At 39.7% G+C, this 13,087-nt stretch overlaps 1 protein-coding gene across 2 annotated transcripts in view; it reads left to right on the top strand.

Moving 5' to 3' along the window:
* CCDC148 (coiled-coil domain containing 148) overlaps positions 1-13,087 on the top strand; it is a 290,765-nt gene that overhangs the window by 234,066 nt on the left and 43,612 nt on the right. The window lies entirely within an intron of this gene.

The following is a 13,087-nucleotide window of genomic DNA, read 5'->3' as shown; positions in this document are numbered from 1 at the left end:
GCTGCCATGGTGTGTGGTAGCGGTCAGCCAGACTGCCTGCATCCAGGAGGGAATCCATGTGCCTCCTCCCGCTAGAGGCCAGGCTCCAGCTCTCTCAGGCTCCGCTGAAACTATCCCCCCTCTTTTAGAGTCGCCCCAGGACTACTGACTGGGGCTGGGGAGGAGGATTGCAGGGAGGTGGTCCAGGGGAAAATGAAAAGTGCATCCCTTCTTGATGGCGTTGACTTGTACTAAATACCACCACCAAAGTATCCATCCGCAGCTGGCAATTAGTACCGTCTGAGAACTATTCATTATTGAACAATACTGTGGTGGGCACATGAAGAATTCACTGCACTAAACCTAATCTGTTATTTTTCCATCTCTTCTCCAGCATGACCTGAACAGTGGTCCAACCACATACCCTCCAGTCATTACTCAGTCACTTTCCCAAATTTCCTATACGCAGATGCGTAGGCCAAAGCAGAGCTCTCAGGAACGAGGACAATTTTCAGGCGCAGAGCCATTTAAATATAGATTTGGGGGGGAAAAAGTTCTTAGTATAATTGTGCTAAAAAAACAAACTCAAATACCTTACTAAATGAAATACATTATTTCAATCTGAAGTATCTGAATTTGCACGTTTCTTCTACCGTCATTCAAGTCTTCCAAAAGAACAATGGTGTATGGATATATTAAAAAACCCGCACACAGTAACATTGTGCATTAAAAATACCAAAAAACAAGAAAGCTGGGGTTAGAGACACATTACTTCAAACATATGCAACTTTGTAAGCAGAACACTAACATCAACAATAATAGTTACCTGGGGAGTTAACTTGGACCACACAGGAATCTACCACAGTGAGTGAACAAATGCACAGAAATAACAGAGAGGACATGCTGGTAACACCTCATTTAAAGCACAGCTGGGAAGCGCTGAGCGAAGGCCTATGGAACTGGACTCCTGAGCCAGCAGGCTGCTTTTATGGTGCGCAGTATGCGTCCAGGGAAGGACTGCCAAACTCCAAGTAACCCCATCTACAGAAGGGTCACAGGCCTACAGGTTTCCCCATCCCTACTCTTTGTGAAGAGTCAGATTTTTCCCTCAACCCATTCTTTTACAGAGAGTAAAGCCATTTCAAGTGCCCTATTTGGGGAAGTCTCCATTTCATTTTCCTCACTGTGCACAGAACTAAAGGCCTGGCCTTCTGTCTCTATGTCTCCCCCTCTGCCACCCTAGCAGCCATTTAATCCCGTATCTCTGGGCCCTGGAGCAGGGATCAGCAGCCTTTTTCTATGAAGAGCTAGATAGTATGTTCACCTTTGTGGGTCATATGATGTCTGTCATGACTACTCAACTCTGCTGTTGTAGCCAAAAAAAAGCCAGAGACAAGATGTAAACCCTGAGCCTGACTGGTTCCAATAAAACTTGAAACAAACAGGAAGCCAGGTCTGGGTTTGGCTGCCAGGCTATGGACATAGGTTGCTGACCCTGATCTAGAACAGCACTCGTTTCTGTGTTCATCTACCTCTCTGGTGTGGGTTTCCTCTTTGCTTTTTCTGTCTCTTAAGGGTTTCCCCTAATTTCTCGGGAGCTTAACAAGACCTTTTAAAGTATCTTTATGTGATTTATCCAGATATGGGTGTTTTGGGGTGGCAGAGGGATCTTTATAATACCTAGTTCTCCATCCTTTTGGAAATATAAGTCTGCTCTATTTCTTTTATCTCTCTTTAATGTCTCTGTCTTTCAATTGATGAGTTAAGCCAATTTATATTTACTATGATTATTGGTACATGTGTATTTATTTACGTCACCTTACAGTCTAGTCCTTGTTTACTATGCCACTTTTAATCTTTCTCGTTTTTCCTCTTTTTCCTTTCTACTACATTAATGAAGCTTTTTCTTTATTTTATTTTCCCCCTCTAATTATGTGAACATTCAACATTAAATTTCAATACTTTTGAAGGTAGCCCTTAATATTTTAATGCAATCTCCATAAAACTGGGGGGAAAGGGAAGTTGTAAAAAGAAAAGATAATTAATACACAAATAACTTAAAGTTTAACATTATTCCAAACCTCTACTTTCTTCCCCAGTGATAATGGGTCCTTAGGACCCTTCAACTGACCACACTCCATTTTTCCATCTTTAATGTTATCTAGTATTGATTTTTAATCCCTCCACATTTATTTTTCAGTCAGTGTTTACCAATTTTTTGCTCACCTTTCTTCTTACATCCTACACATCCTTCTGAGTTCAATTTCCCCCCCCTGAAGTATGTTCTTCAATCAGTTGTTCTATTAGCAAGAATAGCAAGGGCACTCTCTTTACCTTTGTTTTAAGAAACGTTTTTATGTTGTTTTCATTCCTGAATGATATTCTACCTGGGATAAAATTCTAGGTTGGCAATATTTTTCCATCAGGACTCGGAAGATACTACCTTTTAGATAATCTAGAATCTTCTAGATTCTATGGCTGCTATTGAGATATGTGCTTTTGATCTAGCTGTTTGTAGGGAATCCCTCTTTCTCTTTTTATGCTTGCTTTTAACATTTTCTTTTGGTTTTCTTTGATAGTTTCACTATAATATTTCCATATGTGATTTAACTTAATTTATACCATGTTTCTTGAATACTCGTATCTTGTACCAATTCTGGAAATTTCTTAGTCATTACATTTTTTACTATTGCTCTTTATAGTTCTCTCTATTCTCTCCTTCTGGAACTTCTTTTAGAAATATGTTGGGCTTTTCATTTTATTTTTTACATTTCTTACTCTTGTTTTTATATTTTCAGTCTCTTTTTCTTCCTGTGCTGTATTCTCATATTTTTATTCAGTTCTATTTTATAGTCACTAATTCTTCAGTTGTGCTTAATCTGCTATTTAACTCATCTACCAAGTGTTCTTTACAGTTACCAATTTTTTCATTTTTATTTCAAATATTGAAAATATTTGAAATGTCATTGGAAATAAAGTTTGGCTCATGGTTGAGTGTAGTGGTTAAGAACCCAGTACTCTGGTGCTATAGACTGAAAGTTTGTGCCCCCCAAAATTCATGTGTTGAAATCCTAACCCCCCAGTGTGATGATATTATGAGGTGGAGCTTCTAGGAGGTGATTAGATCATAAAGGTAGAGCTCAAATGAATGGGATTAGTGCCCTTGTAAAAAAAACAAAAGTCCCCAGAGAGCAACCTTGTCCCTTCTGCCATGTGAGGTAACAGTGAGAAGACAGCTGTCTGTGAGTCAGGAAACTGGTTCTCACCAGACACTGAATCTGTCAGCGCCTTCATCTTGGTCTTCCCAGCCTGCAAAACTGTGAGAAACAAAGGTTTGTTGTCTAAACCACATAGTCGATGGAGTTTTGCTATAGCAGCCCAAGTGGACTAAGACATTTGATAAAGACTGTCTTTGTGCAAATCTCAGCTCTGTCACTTATTAGATCTGTGACCTGGACCAAGTTAGTTAACCTCTCTGTGGCCCAGTTTTCTCATTAATAAAATGGAGCAATAATAATACCTCATCATACCACAATAAGAGGGTTGTTGTGAGGATTAAATGAGTTACTAGTTGCAAAGCATTTACAAAAACATTTAACAAGTGGCCAGTGCTGTACTATTATGGTCATCAACATCATTCAAAGTAGCCTTGTCTTTTTGCATTTCTCATCCTTGTGTTTCAACTACTTCTGTTATAGCTTTACTCATTTGCAAGATATTTTCTTTGATAGTCCCTGTCCAAGTCCCATTCTATTAAGGCAAGTTCTTGTATCTGAGCCTCTCATACCTTGTATCTACTGACTGTGCCTCACACAAAAATTGTTACTTGCTTATTGTGTGATGTTTTTTCATGAGCTCCTCTTCAGTGAGGCTGATTATTTTGTAAGAATCCCCTGTCACCTAGATGTGTTTGTGTTCCCCCAGGTGATTTTGCATTTACTTATGCCAGGAATGCCACGAGCACCTCTGTTTCCTAATCACAATGTTCTGTTTCTAGTTTTAAATTGGGTTTCCTGGAATATAATAAAAATGTGAACTGTAAGCCTAAATAAAGATCAAGCATGGAATTTGGGTTTCTCAGGGAATTCTGTTTATCTTTCCTACTGATTGCGTAGACAGAGACAGACCACCAGATTCACTGGTGGTATCTTTAAATGCCATTTTAAGCAAATAAACCTTTGCTTCATAATTCATGAAGCACATACACACACCCCTCCATTTTTTAATAGCCATAGTGACCTCTTCCCCAGTTCCAAAGAGGAATCATGAAGACCAGGTGGGCAGATTTTTTTTCTGTTGAATCTTAGTCCCAACACCTCACTTCACCAAATTGAGGCCTCATGTCTCCATGAGCTTCAAACGCGAGCATCCAGGTTATCCAGTACTTGCTCTGGCTTTGCTTCCTCTTTTTCATTAGCACGTTTTGATTCTGTTCCACAAATATTTCATGCAGCTTTGGTAGATGTTCCCAGTGCTTTGGGGTATGTCAGCTCTCCATGTTGCACAACCCCCAATGGACTTCTTCTTTCTCATAACATTATTTCACAACTGTCTTCCTTCCTTACTAGTCTCCGTTCCCTTTCAATATCTCCTTTCTTTTTTTTTCTTATTATCCTCTTCCACTTTGTACCAGTTACTTTCCTTCTCTGGTAGTGTATTTCAGTCCTAGAGAGTCCCATATGTGCTATGTCAACCTGAAAAGACAAATAGCCCTATTAATTTGCCTTCTACTATCATTGAGACACCCAAGCATTTATACCAAGGGCATTGCATATTGGATTGATGCAGGAAAATTTCATTTTAAAATCACAGACTTTGATGCTGTAGAAATATTCCCTGGTGTCACAATTCTTCTCTTTTCTCTAGTGAATATTTGAGATTTAATCATTCTTTTTGATAGCTATTGATGTGTTAATCATATTTTCTCACTGCATTCCTGACTCTAATGAACTGTGCTTTGAAAAATAACCTTGGTTGACTACACTGTCTTGAGGAAGAGTGTCTGGACTGGCTGATGCAAAGATTCCTTGTCAAATATATTCCTATATTGAGGATGAGAACATTAGGCAAAACAGTCTCTCTACTGGTAACCATCACCATACCCAACCGCTTGGCTCTGAGTCCTCACTCACGGAGCAAACTTCTTGGATCATTTCACTCCTTCTGTAGGGCAGAGAAGCCCATGTAGAAATGCCAACCAGCAGGCCTGATTCTATCAGGCTACACAGTGTGAACTCTCCAAAAATTAGTAAATTAGAATTGGGTATTATACAAATGACTATACCGACCTCATTGAGCCTTTACTCTTCTTTGTTGTAGCACAATATACACGCAATAACGTTTAGTATTTTAACCTTTTTCGAGTGTACAATTCAGTGACATTGGGTTCAACCACATTTTGGTGCCACTGTCACCACTATCCATCGCTAGAACTTTTTGAACATCCCAGCTGAAATGCTGTCCCCATGAAACACTAACTCTTCCTTCTTTCCCTCAGCCCCTGGAAACCTCTATTCTACTTTCTTTCCGATGAATTTCGCTCTTCTAGGGATCTCATATGAGTAGGATCATACAGTGTTTGTCCTTTTGTGTCTGCTTTATTTCATGTGCCATAACGTCCTCAAGGGTCATCCATGATGCAGCAGGTGTCACAATGTCATTAAGCTTTTACTTTTTAATTAAACTTTATATTTATACCCTTTTGGGGGGAAAGCTGACTTTTTATTAGTCACAAAGCCATAAAGCGTTTTATCTGCATAGAACTGTGAACATCACTGACGTCTTTCACTCATCAGCCCTTTAAATGCCATTCTCTTCCACCACTACGGCTCGGGCTCTGTCATCTTTGAACTTTCCTTAGCCTTTTAACAAAGGAAAGACTGTGGAAACACATCATCTTCACATGAAAGGGAATTTTTATTCTGAAATATGTAAGCTGCTTAACATACTAGGTGAAAAATTGAAGGCACTGACCTTCACAAGTCGGGGAGCTGACAGTTCTAACAAGAAAATCATGTCTTTGGTGGCCTCAGCTTATCTTGAAGCCATTTCTGCCCTCCCCCTGACCTGGAGCACTGTGAACGGTAGCCAGTCAAGGCTCAGTCGTCACACGCAGGAACAGTGTCTTGTTACTGGGAGGCATCTCCTTACTTCCCCTCCTCCCACTGACTCCCAACAAAATTCTGATCAATGTTGCTCCATGCCTTTTAACCACTTCCCATTGTGGAGGAATAAGGTCCAATCTCCTTAACGTGACTATTAGGGCCCCACATACTAGAACGCCAAATTACCTTTCCAGATCCAGCCAAATAGGATTCCTCTCTATTTTAGTCACAGGTCCTATATTTTCCTCCTTTATCTTCCTTCATGTTTTTTCCCTTTGATGGCCACATCCTCCCGAGAGTCTCCTTCAAAATCATGGCCTGTAAATAAAGCTCGTTTCAAACACCCACCTTGTTCAAGAAACCCTTTCAACTCCTTCCACCTTCCTATGATCGTTCCCTCTGTTGACTCTTCAAAACACTTTTATTTCTACCTCTTCTTCAGACGCTATCATATTATCCTTTGAACTAGCGTTATCCACACATGTGTCTTAGTGCTTAAAATTTAGGAGGCTATAAATTGTTCAAAACAACACCTAGCATTGTGACTTGCACAAAGCAGGTCCTTTAAACATGTATTTGTTGTATCATTTGCTTGTTTACAGAGTGGGCCATGGCATTGCACCCATCCATTAATCATGGAACCAGCTCTGTAACAGGTGAGGCCTCGTGAGTCCCAGTGGAAGGAAGCAGAAGGTAGGACCGTGAAGTGTAAGAAACAGGTCTGAGTAGTGAACTGGTGTCCATTGCTGATTATTCACCCAGAGTAGGTGGGACGTAGGTGACATTTTGTTTGCTTCATCATTTTGTTTGTTTTTTTGGTTTTTGATTGTAGTGTTCAGAGGAATTGCAAATGCAAAGGACCTTGAGCTCAGATAAAAATACAAGGTGATGTGAAAATGAAAAGAATCCATATTTTAAAAATCTGTTCTTCCTTTTCTAAAAAGGGATGGGGCAAAATCAGACTATTCAGATGATTTCTCTAACTCTGGAATGTACACACTACTTCACTGAGCTAGTGATTAAGTTACCATAGAGAGGAACAGATTTTCCCCTAAAACCTTTTAGAAAAAATAGACACTATCCTAAACTACCCCCTATAGGTAGAATAATTTTTGACTGTCCTCTACAGAATATATAATAATGATTTCTTGGTTGTGTGCTGATTTCTTAAACTATGTTATACTTATAAAAAGTAATATGTAAATCATGTTTAAGGTTTCACCGGGGGAAAAAAAACTGGTTTAACGGTGGGCTTTTTGTTCTCAAGCGAAATGTGCTATGCTCAGTTTAGAAAAATAAATGTTAAATTGATTCTAGATTGAGTGCCAATCTATTTAAAAGGAGTGAAAAAGCAAATCAGAAATGGAAAACTGATGAGGAGTGAAAGGGGAAGCAGGTTGGAATTGTAAGTATTTCCAGTTACTAATCTTAGGAGGCATTGGATTACAGTGCCACTGGCAGTTATTTTGGATTCTTAGAAGATAAAGTCCTGGTGGACTGAGGAAAGAAATATTTATATAGTTCTTTTTCTTTTTTTATAGAGAGTCAAAGAGGTATCCTAATAACTAAGATTAGTTTACTTAGCTTTAATCTTGAGATGAAAATTGTAGATGAAATCCTTGAAAAATCTATTTGTGGTACAGACATCTAGAGGCACACAGGATCCTATAAAGGAATGGGGTGGCTTTCTGAAACTCAGTATGTGTCAGACAATTTTAATTTCCTTCCATGTCAGAATGATGGGACACGTAGCTTGGAGGCAAGTAATAGAGGCCATTTATGTCTTTTACTTAAGCTTTCAATTTTATCATACATGTGATGCCCCGCAGCCAGCTAGGAAAATACATCAAATACCATGTTTCTCAAGTTCCTAGCCCTGGAGAGTTCCATGAGAATTTTTAAATACAAGAATACAATCTTTTTCAATGTATTCTGCCAGTTAAAAAGAAAAATACTAACTTCTGCTAGCAGTAAAAAAAAAAAAAAATGTAATTGAAATATCTTCCTATAGAATGGCTTCCGTTTCTTAAGTCAGTGTTTTACAAAATGGTTTTAGGCCCTCCAGTGTATTTTGGGGGCTGTATTACTGGTTCCCAGCAGGAACCAGATGGCACAATTAACTTGTGGGGCTGAGAGGACTTACTGAAGGGACTGTTTACAAAGGGGTAAGCAGGATTTAGGGAAAAACAAAGGATAGTTCAACTGGCAACAGCTGCTACCAGCCCTGATCTGAGGGGGTTGGCAGGTGGGCAACAAAAACCCAGAGAAGACGGGTATGGCAGGAGCCACCAACAAAAACTGTTGTCTTTGATGGGGGGACACAGGTGTCCTACTATGGCAGCCTGAGGAAGGTGTGTGAACTCGTGAAATTATATTAAAAGTCAGGGGTATGCATGTGAATATGACTTTTCCCGCTCAGACATCCATAGATTTTGGCAATGGTCTGCAAAATGATTCCCATATATTTCTGACAAGATACTAAATGGGAGAAGATATTTGCCAATGATACATCCAACAAGGTGTTAATATCCAAAATACATCAAAAACTCATACAACTTAACACCAAACACACACACACACACACACACACACACACACACACACACAAAACAATCTAACTAAAAAATGGGCAGAGGACCTGAATAGATGTTTCTCCAAAGAGGACATACAGATGGCCAATAGACATATCAAAGATGTTCAATGTCACTAATCAGATAAATGCAAACCACAATGAGATATCACCTCACACCTGTCAGAATGGCTATCATCAGTAAATCAACAAACAACAAGTGTTGGCGAGGATGTGGAGAAAAGGGAATCCTCATGTACTGTTGATGGGGTTGCAGATTGATGCCGCCCTATGGAAAACAGTATGGAAGTTCCTCAAATAATAAAAGTAGAACTACCTTATGACCCAGCAATTACACTTCTGGGTATTTATCTGAAGGAATCACTAATTTGAAAAGATATATGCATCCCTATGTTCATTACAACATTATTTAGAATAGCTAAGATATGGAAGCAACCTAAGTGTCCATCAATAGACAATTGGATAAAGAAGATGTGGTACATGTGTACAATGGAATATTACTCAGCCATAAAAAATAATGAACTCTTACCACTTGCGACAAAATGGGTGGACCTAGAGTATATTGTGCTAAATACTCTCATAGAAATAGAAAACAAAGGATGGTTACCAGATTGGAGGGGGGATGGAGGGTGGTTGAAAAAGGTGAAGGGATTAAGAAGTACAAATCGGCAGTTTCAAAATGGTCATGTAAAATACAGCATAGGGAATATACTTGATAACATTGTAATAACTATGTGTGGTGTCAGTTGGGTACTAGACTTATCAGGCAGATTACTTTGTAGTTGTATAAATGTCTAAACCCTATGCTGTATAACTGAAATTAATATAATACTGAATGTCAACTATAATTGAAAAAAAAAATTTTTAAGAGCTATATTTTTGAAAGGAGGAAATAAAATTCAAACTGACTTTGTTATATTGTTGAAATTGATTTATAACCCTTATAAAGCACCTACAGGATATTAAGTACTAAATGACATTCTATAACTAGATAAAAATAAGCTAGGAAAAGTTATTTAGTGTATTTTGGAACAAACATTGAGCTTTACTAAGCAATAATTAAACTTCAACTGTCTAGTTGGTTGGTATTTGGCAGTGAAACATGAATAGAAGAGCTGGTCATAGCTGTTAATGAGCTCACATAGCAAATTATATTTAATAATATACATATATTGCTGTGAATGGTTGGTCAAGTGATCACATTTGGATAAAATTAACCTGAACGGCACTCAGCTGTGTATTTGTTATTCATTTATTTCTTGGTGGTTTTATTTGTTTTTTGCTTATTTTTGTACATACATCATTTTATTTTATTTGGGGAGTTTTGTTTATTTTTAGTGGTTAGACGTTTATATAATTTAATAAAAGTGATCCTCTGATTAGTCTAGAACCTACCTGGCACTATATATAGTTATTATCATATTATTGACTATATTATTTATGCTATACTCTACATCCCCATGACTACAATGTAACTACAGATTTGTACTTCTTAACACTTTCCCCTTTTTCTCTCATCCCCCAACCCTCCTCCCATCTGGCAACCATCAAAATGTTCTCTGCATCTGTGACTCTGTTTCTGTTTGTTTGTTTATTTTCTTTAGATTCCACATATAAGCGAAATCACATTGCATCTGTCTTTCTTTGTCTGACATACTCCACTCAGCACAATATCCTCCAGGTCCAACCACGCCACTGCAGATGCCAAGAACCCATTGTATTCCTCAGTTCTGTTATTGTAGTCTTTATTTCTGACAGGTTCTTTTTTGTTTCCTGTCTCCATTTTTATTTCCTATCTCTCTTTTGAAGTTCTCTCTGAGATCATTGAGCATGCTTATAGCTAGGGTTTTGAACTCTGCACCTCATAGATTGCTTGTTTTCATGTTGTTTGGTAGTTTTTGTGGAACTTTGTTCTGTTCTTTTATGTGGGACATATTTCTTTGTCTCCCCATTTTGGCTGCTTCCCTGTGTTTGTTTCTATGTATTAGGATGGCTGCTATGTCTCCCAGTCTTAATAGAGTGGCTTTATGTAGTAGGTGTGCTATGGGGCCCAGTGATACAGTCTCCCTGGTCACCTGAGCCAGGTGCTCCAGGTGTGTCCCTTGTGTGGGTTGTTTGTGCCCTCCTGTTGTAGTTGGGCCTTGGTTGTGGTTTGCACTTCAATAGGAGGGTTTAATCCTTGAGCTGATTGGTTGTGAAGACTAGCTGTGACTACAGTGGATGAATAGTTGTACAGGGGATAACCCTACAGAGTAAGACTTGTTTTAGCAGGGCTCTGGTGCCTGCTCAGTCTGCCCTTTGGGTGTGTTGTCCTCTGAGGTGGCCAGGTGATGCTCTGGCTATGTCCAAAGCTGGCCACTGATTGTTCAGCCCTGGAGCCTCCTGGGAGGGGACCCACTACAGATCAAGTTCAGCTGCAGCCTGTGTCCTGTCTGGGGCCATCTGGCAGGAGCCACAGAGCAATCCACAGATGGCCGCCACCTGTGGACTTGGAGATGTGTTAAGAGGCCAAACGTGGAAGTGAGGCCAGCAGTTGCTAGGCCCACCAGGCTTAGGGATGCTCAGCCAGAGGTATGGGACATGATGAGGCCAGATGCTGCTTGTTTGGGTTTGTGAACCCTTGAAAGATTTTAGGAACGGCTGCAGCATGAGCCAATACATAATATTTATATGGAAAAATCCCTGAAAGCTGCTTGGGTGTGCCTAAAAGTTGGGTGGGGTGCCATCTCAGGGGATCACCAAGGCTGGGCAAATGAACAGTGTTAGCCAAGTTGATGGAGACTCGGATATGGTGGCTTCCTGTGTCTGCACCAGGAGGTGGGAGGCTGGAAGACTCAACAAAGAAACAGAGGATTGTGTCAGCACTTTTGTCTGGGAGAAAGCTGCCCTTCCACCCTTCGCCTTAAGCCTTCCACTTCAGTTTCTCCTCGTATTTCCCTGGTGCCTTTTGAGCTGCTGCCCCAACACTGGAGCTCAGAGCAAGTGAGTCTGTCAGTGAATAAGTCTGTTCACGGGCCCTTTAAGAGGAATGCCTGGGACTACAGCCGCCCTCCATCTCACTCAGCCACAATCTATGCCGGTTTTCACAACCAGAAGTTATGGGGATTTCTCTCCCTGGCACTAGAACCCTGGGCTGGGGAGCCTGGTGTGGGGTTTGGACCCCTCATTCCTCCAGGGTAACCTCTACAGCCAAGATATCCATCCCAATTTTTAACCACCCAGCCAGTGGGAACAGCTCATTCCATGTCTCTGCCCCTCCTACCAGTCTCAGAGTGGCTTATTCTGTATGTCCTTAGAGATAGGACTTTGGTTCAGCTAGACTTCATGTTGTTTGATTGTTCTGTAGTTTAGCTGTAATTTCAATGTGGTCATGAGAGGAGGCAAGCACAGCATTTACCTACTCTACCATCTTGACTGGAAACTCTGTATATATATCATTTTATACACTTAGGTTATTTCCATATCTTGGCTATTGAGAAACAGGTAACTATGTCATGTGATGGATGAGTCAATTAGCTTTGTTATGGTACTATAATAATTGCACAATGTGTGTGTATATCAAGTCATCAAATTGTATACTTTAAATATACATAATTTTTTTGTCATTTATGCCTCAAACATATATATTTGTATATACTATTTCTGATGTCCAGGAGTAAGATTCATGTAAAAGGGTATTCATGATATTTATAGAACTATTCCAGTGGAAACACTGTCTAAAGACTTAGAAGTTCAGCTAGAGGAGCATCTGCCAGATTTACAAACTATCCATTCTTCTAAATCAATGGCTCTTGACCCAGACTGCAAATCATCAGGGGAAATTTAAAGCAGGGCTACCCAGGACCACTCCCAGAGACTCTTATTTAGTTAGCCTGAGGTGTGGCCCCAAATGTTTTTTTAAAGGCTTTCTTGATGACCCTAATGGTCACTAACTATTGTGGAAAGCCACAGGTCAGTGTCCTAGAGGAAATGTGTTAACAGGCACACCCCTCTCCCAACCCTCACCACACCCAGGCAGTTGGCTCCAGGACCCATGCTCATCTCTACACAACTGTGTTGCCTCTTAGAATCAACACTAGTTGTTCTTCTCCTACTCGTTAGTTCACATGTTATTTTAAAGACACTGTAATTTTTTTTTATCTTTATGTAACAATGCCTAGCTAGCCCAGAGCCATTTCAGAGTCTGTCTTCTGCCAGTGCATAGACTATATGAGATGCATCTGGGTATTAGCTTCAGGCTTTGTGCCAATGGTACTCTTCCCTTTGTTTTCCCTTTTTTCCCCACTTGTTCTAATTTATACTATCCTGATGTGCTTTTATTTATTCTTGTAAATTGTCTCTAATTCTTTTGGGGAAGAAGGAGGAATATGTTTTTATAATGAATAAAGAGAGAGAAAAAAACTATATACAAACC

Source organism: Rhinolophus sinicus, linkage group LG01 (assembly GCF_036562045.2).
Source record: "Rhinolophus sinicus isolate RSC01 linkage group LG01, ASM3656204v1, whole genome shotgun sequence".
In the NCBI taxonomy this organism is placed as follows: Eukaryota; Metazoa; Chordata; class Mammalia; order Chiroptera; family Rhinolophidae; genus Rhinolophus; species Rhinolophus sinicus.
The sequence above is the reverse complement of the archived record's forward strand: the minus strand, read 5'-3'. Positions and strand labels throughout refer to the sequence as shown.